Genomic DNA, 14,001 nt, shown 5'->3' on the forward strand with positions numbered 1-14,001 from the left:
GTGCATGCACACACACACACAACCACACACACACACTCCTTGCCCCAGCTCAGCTTTATGATCCCTCACAGCAGAGAAGGAGACTTGGCTGGTTTTCGCAGCGCCCACCTCAGGGCAGCAGCATTCGGTGGCTCCTGTTCTGGACATGCAGAGGGTAGGGGGCCGTGGCTGCTGACAGCTGGCAGGAGAGAAGTAGACCCAGGAACAGTGGCAGGTAACCTGTGGTGGACAAATTATGTTCACACAAAATGCAAAGTAGAAAGTGGAGCCAACGGAGAGGTTCAAAATTCTAGAGAATCCTTCCAATTTGGGGTATAGGAAAAAATCAGGGCAGGCTAGAAGGAGAGGTGACATTTTCCCCTGGGCTTTGAAGAATGGTAGAATTGGGTATGTGGGAGGGAAAGAGTGTTCCAGATGGATAGTAAGGGGGAAAGCCCCAAGGTGAGTAACCATGGGGAGGACACAGGGAGAAAGAACACAACCATTCAGTGCACCATCTGGAGTGGGAACGGTGCAGCAGGGGAATGAAGTCGGTTAGGGGAGTGGGGTCCAGATGGGAGGTGTTTGAACTTAGGCTGGGATTTGAGTGGGATTTGAGATCCAGTCTGTGGACAATGGGGAGTCATAGGAGGTTTTAGAGCAGAGGAGTGGTGCAATCAGAAATGTGCTTCAGAAAACATTCAGCTGCTACATACATGGGAAATGTATAAATGTACTGGAAAAGGAAGAGACTTGTAGCAGGGATGCTAGTCTGAGTAGGTCAGAATTAAATGAACAAAGTGAACAAAATGAAACAACAGGGGTGCAGCCGCGTGGGAAGGAAAAGAAAGGATTGTGAGGGCCACGAGATTCCACACAGGGAGTGTCAGAGAGGACAGACACCTGGGGAGCTGGGAACGGTAACACTTCCTGGGTGTTTATCAGGTGCTTGTGCCAGGCACTGATTCACATCTGAGCCCTCAGGATCTTCATACACACCCTATGAGGTGGGCATCCCCATTTCACAGGTGAGGTCACTGAGGTACCAAGAAGTTAGACAACTTGCCCCCCACACACACACGTGCAGCTGGTAAGTGGCAGCACTGGGATTTGAACCAGAGCATCCCTGCCTCAGCTCACACCCCTCACCGCAAGACTGGGCTGAACCATAGCATTCCAGCAGGTTAGGGCAGGGAAGGATGAAGAACCAGAGGAAGTGGAAGGCATTGGAGAGCAAGGCAGAGACTCTGGGGAGTCCATGGGTGGAGGGGGAAGAGGCTCCCAGAAGGGAGCACTACTCACTGAGCTCTCGCTCTGTACCTGGAGCCATGCCAAGCACTTTTTTTTTTAATTAAGATTTTTATTTTAATTCCTATAGTTAACATACGGTGTTATATTAGTTTCGGGTGTACAATGTAGTGATTCAACAATTCCATACATCACTCATGCTCATCACACTGTGTGCTCCTCATGCCCATCACCTGCTTCTCCCATCCCTCCACACTCCCCTCTGATAACCTTCGGTCTATTCTCTATAGTTAAGAATCAGCTTCTTGGATTGTCTCTTTCTCTCCCTTTTTCCTTTGCTCATTGGTTCTGTTTCTTCCACACATGAATGAGATCATATAGTATTTGTCTTTCTCTGACGGACTTATTTTGCAAAATAAGTCTCTAGCTCCATCCATGTTGTTGCAAGTGGCAAGATTTCATTCTTTTTATGGTTGAATAATATTCCATTGTGTAAACATATATCACATGTTCTTTATCCATTTATCAGTCGATGGACACTGCTTGCATAATTTGGCTGTGGCATATAATGCTGCAATAAACCTGGTGGTGCATGTATCCCTTTGAATTAGTGATTTTATATGTTGGGGGGCAAATACTAGTGGTGCATTTCCTCGACTGTAGGGTAGTCCTATTTTTAGCTTTTTTAGGAACACCAAGCACTTTATTTTTTTTAAGATTTTTATGTATTTATTCATGAGAGACAGAGAGAAAGAGAGGCAGAGACACAAGCAGGCTCCTCACAGTGAGCCTGATGCGGGACTCGATCCCAGGACTCCAGGATCACACCCTGAGCCAAAGGCAGGCGCTCAACTGCTGAGCCACCCAGGGATCCCCAACACCAAGCACTTTAAATGCTTCCCTCCCTGAAGGAAGTACAAGAGCAATCCTGTGAGGGAAGTACTTTTACTTTCATTCCAATGTTTACAGACAAAGAAATGGAAGCCCAGAGCTTGTGCAGGAGGTTCTGGGGTTTAACATAGGGTCTGTTTAAAAATAAATAAATATAAATAAATAATAAATAAAAGGTCTGTTTGTCATCAGAGTCAGAACTGTTACCCACACTTTGCCAAGACTGACACAAGAATCCACACAAATGAGAAAAAAAAAAAAAAAAAAAGAGGCCACCATCTATGGCTACCAAGCAGTGGCACAACCACATGGCTTCCAAACCAAACACTTCTCTCGGTAATTAATGCTAGTAATTACTCTGGCAGAACTAGGGGAAGCGGGGCCACACCAGGCAACCCAGCAAGCGTTCATCCTACTGAATGGACGCTGGCTGCATAACATGCAATGAAATAATCAAAATAAATGAAATAGAAATAAAATGGTGGTGAAGGTGGAGCCAGACAACCATTGGTGGGAGAGAAACAGGGCACAAGGAACCAGAGAAAATGAAGACGGAGCAAGCTTCTTCAGAAAGTCTGAAGATGGGATCCCTGGGTGGCTCAGCGGTTTAGATCCTGCCTTGAGCCCAGGGCGTGATCCTGGAGACCCGGGATCGAGTCCCACATCAGGCTCCCTGCAGGGAGCCTGCTTCTCCCTCTGCCTGTGTCTCTGTCTCTCTCTCTCTCTCTCTCTCTCTCTCTCTCTCTGTGTGTGTGTCTCTCATGAATAAATAAATAAATCTTTAAAAGAAAGAAAGTCTGAAGACAGATAAGAACTTGAGAGGTGGTGAGACCCGCTCTACCTGGAGCAGGGACAGCTCTTTGTAAATACCTGTTGACTCATTATCCAAACCAAGGAAGGGACTATTTGGAGGGGAGGAAAAAATACTGAGTATATTTGCAGTCAGAAGGAGATGACCCGACTCGGGGAAAAAAAAAAGATTAAATGCAAATACAGGGGAACCTGGATGGCTCAGTCGGTTATGCATCTGCCTTCAGCTCAGGTCATGATCCTGGGGGTCCTGGGATGGAGCCCCACATGGGCTCTCCGCTCAGTGGGGAGCCTGCTTCTCCCTCTCCCTCTCCTCCCTCCCACTCATGTTCTCAGTCTCTCAAATAAATAAATAAAATTTTTAAATGCAAGTACAAGAGGAATTAACAAAATAAATCAGGTTGGAGAGCCTCGAGGGTGCAAGTGGGAGAAAAGTCTGCCTTGAAAGGGAGGAGAGGAACTTTCTTCTCCAGAAAAATAATAAAATAAAGGCATGGTGAGGCAAGGACTTACAGGTCGGAGGTGGACAGCTCTCAGCTGAGGGGATGGAAGAGCTTCAGGTGAGGCCAGGATTCAAGCAACGTCCCTCCCATAGGTCCCCAGCAAGTGTATATTAAAACCCTTCCCCCAGAGCGGGGTCCCTAAAGCCGCCAGGACATTTCCTAAAAGGGAAGAGGTTACTAAATGATGACTAAGCCTGAGGCAGTGAGCGGGCCCCGAGCTAAGCCTTAGTGGACCCAGCCCCAGTTTGACCATTGATTTGCTTTGTCACCCAGAAAAGGCACTTCCCCCTCCCCAGGGCTCAGTTTCTCCTCTGCCAAATATGGATAAACTTGATGAGTGGGTTTCAAAGTGGCCCAGGGTAGACAGTGGTGAAGTGTTCGCAACATTCTATTTAAATATAATGCTTACACGTGTCACATACACCTGTCTCATAAGTGCACCATTCTCTGGATTTTCACAAAGCGGGCATGCTGTGAAACCAACACCCAGATGAAGAAGCAGAACGTCGCCAGCAGCTCCGAAGCCCCTTGTGCTCACTTGCAATCACGAATCCCCCGACCCAGAGTAAGCATGTCCTGTGCCCTGGCCGCAGGGATGAGCACCCCCTCCCTGTGTCTGTCCTGTCCCTGCATGAGGCCTGGAGTGCACTGGCTGGGGCCCAGATTCTTCCATTCAGCAACCCCCATGGTGCTGTGCATAAGGAAGATATTGGCAACATTCCCCCCAAAAAAACCAAAGTGACAAAAACGAAGGCAATTTCATGACGTTTTCATCAAGTTAAATGTGTTTAAGTTAAATGACTGTGTTTTATTCGGAGATAATGTTCTTCCATCTGTTTTGTAATAAACCTCTGTCCTGGAAGTTTGGTTGGTTTTTGGTTTTATTGTGGATGCATTTGTCTTTGTCCCTGTTTAGCACATTCAGCCTCTCGATTATATTGTGTTGAAATCTGGCTGCACCCGGAAATCCCCAAACATGGGCCCTGCTGGTGTGAATGAGCTGCGGGGTCCCAGGTGCTGTGATTCATTCATTGGGCAGGGCTCCTTCAGGATTCTGAGCTTCTTGGTTCAAGCCTCTCTGATGGCTGAGTGTGGAAGGAGACAAGTCCGCAGGTGCCCAGCGGTGCCTGAGAAGCCGCAGAACTAGAACTCCTGACTTTTCTTGAGAGGAGGATGGAGAGAGGAAGGGCAAGTGTGTAGCCCACACACACTGTGTCCACACAATGATGGTAAATGTAGTGTCAACTTCTCTTCAAAACAGACCAGATGAGGGATCCCTGGGTGGCGCAGCGGTTTAGCGCCTGCCTTTGGCCCAGGGCGCGATCCTGGAGACCCGGGATCGAATCCCACGTCGGGCTCCTGGTGCATGGAGTCTGCTTCTCCCTCTGCCTAGGACTCTGCCTCTCTCTCTCTCTCTCTGTGACTATCATAAATAAATAAAAATTAAAAAAAAAAAAAACAGACCAGATGAGAGGCACCTGGGTGGCTGAGTGGTTGAATGTTGGCCTTTGGCTCGGATCATGATCCTGGGGTCCTGGGATTGAGTTTCACATTGGGCTCCCCACAGGGAGCCTGCTTCTCCTTCTGCCTGTGTCTGGCTCTCTCTGTGTGTCTCTCATGAATAAATAAAATCTTTAAAAAAAAAAAAAAAGCTATTCCAGGGGAGGGGCCTTCACGAAAACTCAGATCCACTTTCCCCATGGGCATGCAGTTACATATATATGCAGCTGAATCTCCTTCAGAACAATTCGTTATAAGGCAACCCACCTCAAATCAATCAATCTGAGACTATGTGTCACTTCACGTCCTTGTACAGAGATGCACCAAGAGCTTCTTTCTGTAGGTAGTATCCTGGTCCACCTGCCACAGGACTTCTTACAAACATAACTTTTTTAAAAAACCTTATATATTGCATAAAGCAAAATATGTATTTATAGTTCTCTATAGTCGGTGTTTTTGCCACAGGTCAACAGGGGGGCAATCTTATTTTGCTTTGGCTATCCAGACTTCAACACCCACCATTCCTTTTCTGTTAGTCCCTCCATCTCCTGTTTGGGAGAATTCCCCATCATTCAAGGCTTTGGCTGAAGGTAAACCCAGCCCCTGCCACCTCACCCTGCCTCCTGTAATAGCAGAAGGCAAGGGGTGGCACTGTTTCTCCACTGCCCCCTGAGGCAGGCCAACGACCCAGGCTTCGCAGGGCAGATGCTCGTTCCTGGGACCCAAGCCTTGGCCAAGTGGTGGTAAGAGAGAATGTTTGAAGGGCAGATTCCGCACAGAATCACACCCTTTTGACACCAACTGTTCCTGATGCCCAACACCAGTGCCACCAACCACCCTCCATAAACCTCTTCTCCTTCCACTTTTTTTTTTCCTAAATGTGGAAAGAGGCCATTTCTGATTCTTACAAATGATAACACAGCTGGTACTGTTTCTACCACATGTATAATGTGGCCATATGTCGGCCCAATAAGCTCTACCTCCAAAACATCATAGATTCTTCGATATGTTCTATTCTCTCTTCCCATAGATGTTCAATGAAAAGGTTGAGTTACACTAACTGATACTAACAAAAGAAAGAGAAAGGAATCTGATGACCTCACAAGTCAAAGTATCAAAGCTAGTATGAAGTTCTCTGAAAAGAGGCCAAATTTGTACCTTAAATTTCCCAGAATGGATTTGGCTTTAAATAATCCAGTGAGTTAGCATGCTGAAGTGCAAGAATATAAATAACTCCACTTCACATCTGCCTCATGAGACATTATGTCTTAGGTATTTAATTTTAAAGTCACACTGAACATTATGTTTCAGTTAATGAACCTTGCTTCATAAGGCAATGAAAGCATTTCTGCCAATTAGCATCAGGTCTACCTTATAGCCATGTCCGCTAATTCTACACTTGCACACTGGGGTAGGCAGGGAGAAGGTAATGACTTCCCTTTCGTTTCCTGCACATGGTTGTTTTCATCCACTGGTACCTCACACTTGGTCACCTCTCTACCAAAGGACACATGGTACCTCACTGGTCACCTCTCTGCCAAAGGACAGCTGGCACATCTACATCTGCATCTGTAAATGCTATTCCTTGACCCATGGTCATGGCAAATCTAATTTCCTTCAGTACAGAATCAGCAAGAGCACTCCTCCAGATCCCCAAGACCTCCCATCACATCCAGGTTGTGCAAGGAGTGTGTCCAGCTCTGCAAACATCGGCTGCCTTTGTAGGATCAGCATGAGGGTGGGGATGGGCAGAGAGGTAATAAAGCCCCTCAGATAGGAGCACAGTCTCCAGAGACACTGCCCAGTGAGGTTCCTGGTTCCATCCTTTACTAGCTGTGCCATCTTGAACAAGTCATTTATTTCCTTCCCTCTTTAGCTTCTTTACATCCAAAATTGGACTGTTAGCAGTGCCCCATTTTATAGGGTTTGGGGGAGGATTATAGGAAAGGACAACTGTGTAGTACTTAGAAGAAGACCCACACTTAGAAAGTTCTCAGAAAAATAAGTGTTTTCTATTGCTCTGCCTCCAACATATGTACTTTGTAGAGATTTTTCTGCCAGTCTTTATAGCAAACCAATAGACCCAAATGTCCCTAATCATCAGTGTCAGGGTTTGGTTTGGTTGGGTTTTTGCAAGCAATGCACCTTCCTTACCAGATGTTCTTTGAAGCAGGCACCCAAGATGGTGATGGGCTGCCTTGTCACCCAGGCTCCCTCACCAGGTTGCAGCAAGTCTAGTGCTGTAGAAGTTAGTAAGCAATGTGCCTCTGATGCCCTTGAAGGAGAAGGCTAGACCACGTCAGGGAGTGGACTAGAAGGATCAGGGATCGGATCCCTGCCCTACACATCCCTGGGGCAGGCAGCAACACAGCAGTGGTGCTGGAGACAGAGTGAGAAGCAATGTTCCAGGCTAGTGGCAGCTCCGCCGAGCCCCACAAATGGCAAGTGTCCCACCACATATGAAGGAACATGGGGTTCTGTAGTCTGCAGGTGAGAAAGACAGGGAAATAATTGGCACCAATGAAGCTGGAACATTCCAGGTCCCGGGAATGCAAAGATAGAGGAAGTGGAAGAATGGAAACTAGTGAACTGGCACTGACTAAACATTTTGTAGAAGATGGTACAAGCAGTCTTTTTAGCCATTCCCATCCCCATAAGTAAGGAAGAAACTAGTTCAGAGAAGCCAAGAACCAAGCCAAGGTCATACAATGGGTAAGTGATAGGTATTCTCCACCCCACCACGTTAGTACTTCTGCCCTCATGAAATCCAGGAGCCACCAGAAGGTTGAGCAGAAAATAAAAGCTGGAGCTCAGGCAGGCAGGATCACTCAGAAATCCAGTCTCTGTCATAGAAGTGGGGACAAGGGAGAAACCCAACTGACAGAAAAAAGGACTCAGAATCAGCTCTGCATTCAGCTGGGCAGAGGATGAGTAAGGTCCTGGAGTCTGAGAGAGGCCAGTCCTGAAGGTGGGAGCTAGAGGACCTCATTTTTAGACTGAAGGGATGAGAATAAGAGAGGAGAAGCCAGGACGTCATGACGGTGGTGACAAGTTAGAGGGTATTGGTTATGATCATGGAACAAAAGAAATCCACCGGCTCATGTGGGGTCTCAACAAAGGATTCTGATCTTATTGGTGCTGAGCTCCAAACCACTAAACTAATCAGACTTCCTGAGGCTACAGAGTGCAAAACACAACACATGGAGAGGGCAGAAAAGGTTTCTAGGGTCTGAATGAACATAACCCTTTAGCCTTTGCTTAAATAGGAAACAGCACTGTGGATGGGAACCCATAATGTGTATTTCCTGCTGCAGATAATGAAATCCACATGGAGTTCCCTTGTCCAAGACAAAATGGGACAAAGTCAGGGGAAAGCCACAAAAGGCTGCAAACCAGAGTCCCAGAGGGAGAGGGATAGGAAGTGAGATTGTTGATGGTGAGGATGAAAAGGCTGCAGCCACTGTGGAAGACAGTTTGACAGTTTCCTACAAAACTAAACATACTCTCACACACGCACCAGCACTTGTGCTCCTTGGTATTTACCCAAAGGAGTTGAACACATGTCTGGACAAAAACCTGCACATAAATGTTTAATTCAGAATTGCAGCCTTATTCATATTTGTCAAAACATGGCAGCAGCCAAAGTGTCCTGCAGAAGGTGAATGGATAAACTGTGGTAGCTCCAGACAATGGAATATTATTCATCGCTAAAAAGAAATGAGCTACCAAGCCGTGAAAAGACAGAAGAGAATAGAGGAACCCTAAAATGCATACTTCTAAGTGAAAAAAGCCAATCTGAAAAGGCTACATACTGTGGGATTCCAACTCTATGACACCCTGGAGAAGGCAAAACTATGAAGCCAGTTAAAGATCCGTGGTTACGGGGGATCAGGGAGTGCGGGATGAATTGCTGGAGCACAGATGATTCTTAGGGCAGTGAAAAATTCTGTCTGAGGGGCACCTGGGTGGCTCAATTGGTTACACCTTTGCCTTCGGCTCAGGTCATGATCTCAAGGTGCTGGATGGAGCCCTGCATCCGGCTCCCCGCTCAGCAGGGAGTCTGCTTCCCTCTCCCTCTCCCTCTCCCTCTGCCCCTCCTCATCATTCGTGCTCTCTCTCTCTTTCTCATAAATAAAATCTTTTTAAAAAACTCTGTATGATACCATAATGATGACTACATGCTATTATTATACATTTATCCAAACCCACAGAATGCATAACACCAAGAGCGAAACATAATATAAACTATGGATTTTAGTCATTGTAATGCATCGATGTAGGGTTATCAATTGTAACAAATGTACCACCCCAATGGTGTTAATAATGGGAAAGGCTGCCCCTGTGTGGGGACAGGGAAATCTGTACCTGCCTCTCAATTTTGCTGTGAACCTAAAACTTCTCTTAAAAAAAAAAGAATAAGTCTTTAAAAAAAAAAAAAAAAAAAAAAAAAAGGCCAGAGAGCAAAGTTGTGACTTTCCAGCCTCTGGCACGGTGCACCATCCTGGCAGAGGCCAGCTGGGGTCGGCGACTTCACCTGGATGGACTCAGGCAAGCCTGGAGGTCGGAGGCAGGCACGGATGTGCCCCTGGGCCAGAGCACCGCGGAGGCCTCAGGGAAGCTCTGCAGACACCCCAGCCTGTCCCACTTACACTACAAACTCCCCTGTGCTGTGGTCGCACCGGGACAGGTGTCTCCGTTGAAGCCCATGCCCCATGGGACATGCATCGCTCTGCACCCATCACCCGCAGCCCGGGGTCCCACCCGAGCCGGCATTGCGCGCCATCCTCCTTAAATGAACTACCTGCATCCCTGCCTGCAGTGGCTTCTGAGAGGACATTGCGCGGCAGTGTCCTGAACACCCGTCGCTCCGCTCCGGCACGTCCTCGGAGGCCGGCCCTCTCGGCCCTCTCGGCCCTCTCTGAAGGACCACACTGCCACCTGCCGACCGCGCAAGGCCGCCTCGGCTGCAGCTGCGCCCCCTCCGCAGGCTTGCTCAGAGGGCCCGGGCGGGGCGCCCTCCGCGAGGCCCCCCTAGCCCCTGGGGGGCCACACTTCCAGCTGTGGAAACTCCAGGATCTCCCCCCTATGGTTTCCCAAGCATTCTCCTTGGACGATTCATCTTTTTCTTTAAAAACGTTTCTCTTGGGGGCACCTGGGTGGCTCAATTAAATGTCAGACTCTTGATTTCTGCTCAGGTCATGATCTCAGGGTCCGAGGATCGAGCCCCGAGTCAGGCTCCGTGCTGAGCGCAGAGATTGCTTGAGATTCTCTCTCTTCTTCCTCCCACCCCCCCTCTCTAAAATAAATTTGCTAAATAAAATCTTTTAAATAAACAAAATATTTCTCTTGTTCAGAAAGGTGTCCTCCCCATCCCCCTGAGTGTATTGCAGACTCTTCTGACCCTGGGAGGAAGGAAAGGGAGGATAGGACGTTGGAGATGTCATCTCCCACTCACTCCCTTTCCAAGAAGCTTTACCACAGCCCCAGATCACCCGAGCAGGCTTGGTCAGGTTTTCTATAATGAGGTTTATTTCACATTCTAACAATTCAGACATGAGGATACATCTTAGAGTCATAATGTCTCTGCGTGAAAACCTTCTTTGATACCTTCTGGGGAGATTGAGAAAGCACCAGCACCCACATCTCACTTTATTTTTTTTTTTTTAATTTTTTTTTTTCATTTATTTATGATAGTCACACAGAGAGAGAGAGAGGCAGAGACACAGGCAGAGGGAGAAGCAGGCTCCATGCACCGGGAGCCTGATGTGGGATTCGATCCTGGGTCTCCAGGATCGCGCCCTGGGCCAAAGGCAGGCGCTAAACCGCTGCGCCACCCAGGGATCCCCACATCTCACTTTAAATAGAGAATTGCATGGTGTGTGAATTAAATCTCAATAAACTGCAATTTCAAAACCAAGTCCCTCAGGCTGGGTTGGAAGTCATGGATGTCCAGGCTGCTAACATGCTACTCCTCTAATGGAAAAATAAAATAAAAATTCCCTCAGAAAAAAAAAAAATTCCCTCTCAATAAAAAAATATGATAGAAAAAAACAAGATGTCTTCCAATAGGTAGAATATTATTCAGGGATAAAAAAAAATAAGCTATCAAGCCACAAAAAGACATGGATAAATCTAAATATTGCTAAGTTAGAGAAACCAGTCTGAAAGAATCTACATACTATATGATGCCAATTATATGACCTTCTAGAAAAGGCAACACTACAGAGACAGAAAACAGGTCAGTGGATGCCAGCAACATGGGGAACAGGTGGGAAGTCTGAGTAGGTGAAGCCCAGGGGACTCCATGAAGGCGGTGAAACTACTCTGTATGATCCTGTAGGTGTGGACACACAACACTGTACATGCACCAAAACCTGAACCATACAGCACAAAGAATGAATGTGAATGCATGCACACTGGAAAAAAATCAGTTAAGAGTTTGGGAGGCCCCAGCATGGAATGAGGACTATGGCAAGACGCTCCAACTGCATTCAAATGTGTGAAGCAAGCTCACTGACGGGAGAGGAAGGAGGGTGCTATCTTAAATCACTTTGGAAATGAGTGGTGTCTGCAAAACCAAAATAAAAGGAACTGCATGGAACTGCATATAAACACTGAACTCGAGTTGATAGAGTTTTTCCCACTGTGGCACAGGTTCACAAACCTAATACTGCCACACCTGTACATCAGAATTCAGCAATTAGGTAAATGGATGGGGATGGTTGGAGCCAGCTTTCACACTGGTGGAGTGGGAGATTCCAGAGAAGCAGGGGTGGGTGATCACGGATTAGAGCTGGAGATATCAATACCACATCTAGCTTAATGTAGACACAGATAGTTACATGTAGAAATTGATATATAAGTAGATAGATAGACAGACAGACAGAGATGGTTAGTGTACATACATACATTTCCTTGCCCTTGGCTGGGAGGGCCTACAAACAATGACAGTCCAGTAGCAAAGAATCCATCCACTATCCAGATGGTAATTTTAAATACTTTTCTCCAATAAAAGGAACTATGGCTCCTTGGAGAAATGGCTGATTCTAGAACTGAGGTGAGAAATACACAAGATGAGCCTGGGGCCGGAAAGTAAGAACGTGCCTAAACACACACACACACACACACACACACCTACGGAAGTGTATCAAAAAGACAAAGGAACCAGGTGAAAGAGTTCCCCATGGCCAAAGCTAGAAGAATTTGCAATAAAATTCAGTAATATTAATTATAAACCAAAGCATAAGTCAATTTGGATACAAAACAATAATTGAAAAAATGAATGTGAGAAGAGACAAATTTTCTATGCAGAATTCCAAATAATTGATGTAGACAGTCCACCCTTAAGAAAACTGAGCATAGCTTAGTGGGCTACACATAGTGACTTCCTTCCAAAGAGTACAGTATGGAAATAGGTGATTAAGAGTGACTATAGGGGAGAAACCAGACAAACACCACCTCAGCCAGGTGACCAAGGTCAATAGCAATAGGAAAAGTCATATTCTAAGTCTGTACCCTTGATATGACGCAATAAAAATGACCCTTTATCTCTGTAGTTTTCCTCCCTAAAACCCATAACCACAGTCTAGTCATGAGAAAAATCGCAATAGGGGGACATTCTACAGAACTCCTCAAAACTCACAAGGTCATCCAAAATGAAGTCCAAGAAACACAACTAAGAAGAGCCTAAGGAGACATGACAACAAAATGCAGTATGATATCCTGAATGGGATCCTGGAACAGAAAAAGGACATTAGGCAAAAAACTAAGGAAATCTGAATAAACTATGGTCTATTGTTAATAATAATACATCAACATCAGTCCATTAACTGTGACACATGCACCATAATATGTAAGATGCTAATAACAGGGGAGCCAGGGTCAGGGTGTAAAGGAACTCCCTATACTATCGTCACAGTAAATTTAAAACAGTTCTAAATGATAAAGTGTTTTTTTTTAATAATAACATGAGAAAATCAGAGAAGGAAAAAATAGGGGAAAATAAGCAGAGAATTCAAAACAGGGTGCTTAAAAATTTGGGTGTCCCAGGTAACTGAGTACTTGTACTTTACCTGTCTAGTAGGCTAGTGTTTTGTGCAGAATTTTTCACGTAGCCCTCACAAATATGCTAACAGGGGCAGCCCCGGTGGCACAGCGGTTTGGTGCCGCCTGCAGCCCAGGGTGTGATCCTGGAGACCTGGGATCAAGTCCCACATCGAGCTCCTTGCATGGAGCCTGCTTCTCCCTCTGCCTGTGTCTCTGCCTCTCTCTCTCTCTCTCTCTCTCTCTGTGTGTGTGTCTCTCATGAATAAATAAATAAAATCTTTAAAAAAAAACAAATATGCTAACAGCAAATATCATATCATCCCCATTTACAGACGATGATGGGGTCAGAGAAAAGTACGTAATTTGCCCCATACCAGCTATTAAGAGGTGGGACCAAATCAATCACTCTTGTAATTAGCTCAGCTGTAAACATATTTGGGATGCCTTCACCACTGGATCGATCGATAAATATATAGTGAGTACCTCCTGTGTGCCCAGTCCTGGCTAGTCCCAACGAGCTACAAGTCTAGTTGGAGAGATATGGGAAAAGTTTGGTTTTAACAAGGAAATATCCACTACCGTTTGTGAAGAAAGCAAATGCAACAAGAATTTGGAGCAGGGACTTTCAGCTGGAATGATCAGGAAACACTCATATAGACTCCGAAGAAGGGAGAGAATTAAAAGGACAGGAGGGAGCCCCTCGCAGGGTGGCTGGAGCCAGTGGCTGTCCCTGCTGGTAGGACAGGGACTGGGGATGCAGCACTTGCTGGAGGAAAGAGCCCTGGCTGGAGAGCCAGACCAGGAATCGGTGCAACCCTGGTGCGGGCCTTCAAGCTGACCTGTTCCCTCCTAAGATCCCTTCTCCCTCTTAAAAAATAATCATAAAATAATAAAAGATAAAAGATGCTGAGAGTCCACACTAACAATTAGAAAGAGATCCTCAGGGATCCCTGGGTGGCTCAGCGGTTTAGCGCCTGCCTTCAGCCCAGGGCATGATCCTGGAGTCCTGGGATCGAGTCCCACA

This window comes from Canis lupus, chromosome 28 (assembly GCF_011100685.1).
Source record: "Canis lupus familiaris isolate Mischka breed German Shepherd chromosome 28, alternate assembly UU_Cfam_GSD_1.0, whole genome shotgun sequence".
Classification (NCBI taxonomy): domain Eukaryota; kingdom Metazoa; phylum Chordata; class Mammalia; order Carnivora; family Canidae; genus Canis; species Canis lupus.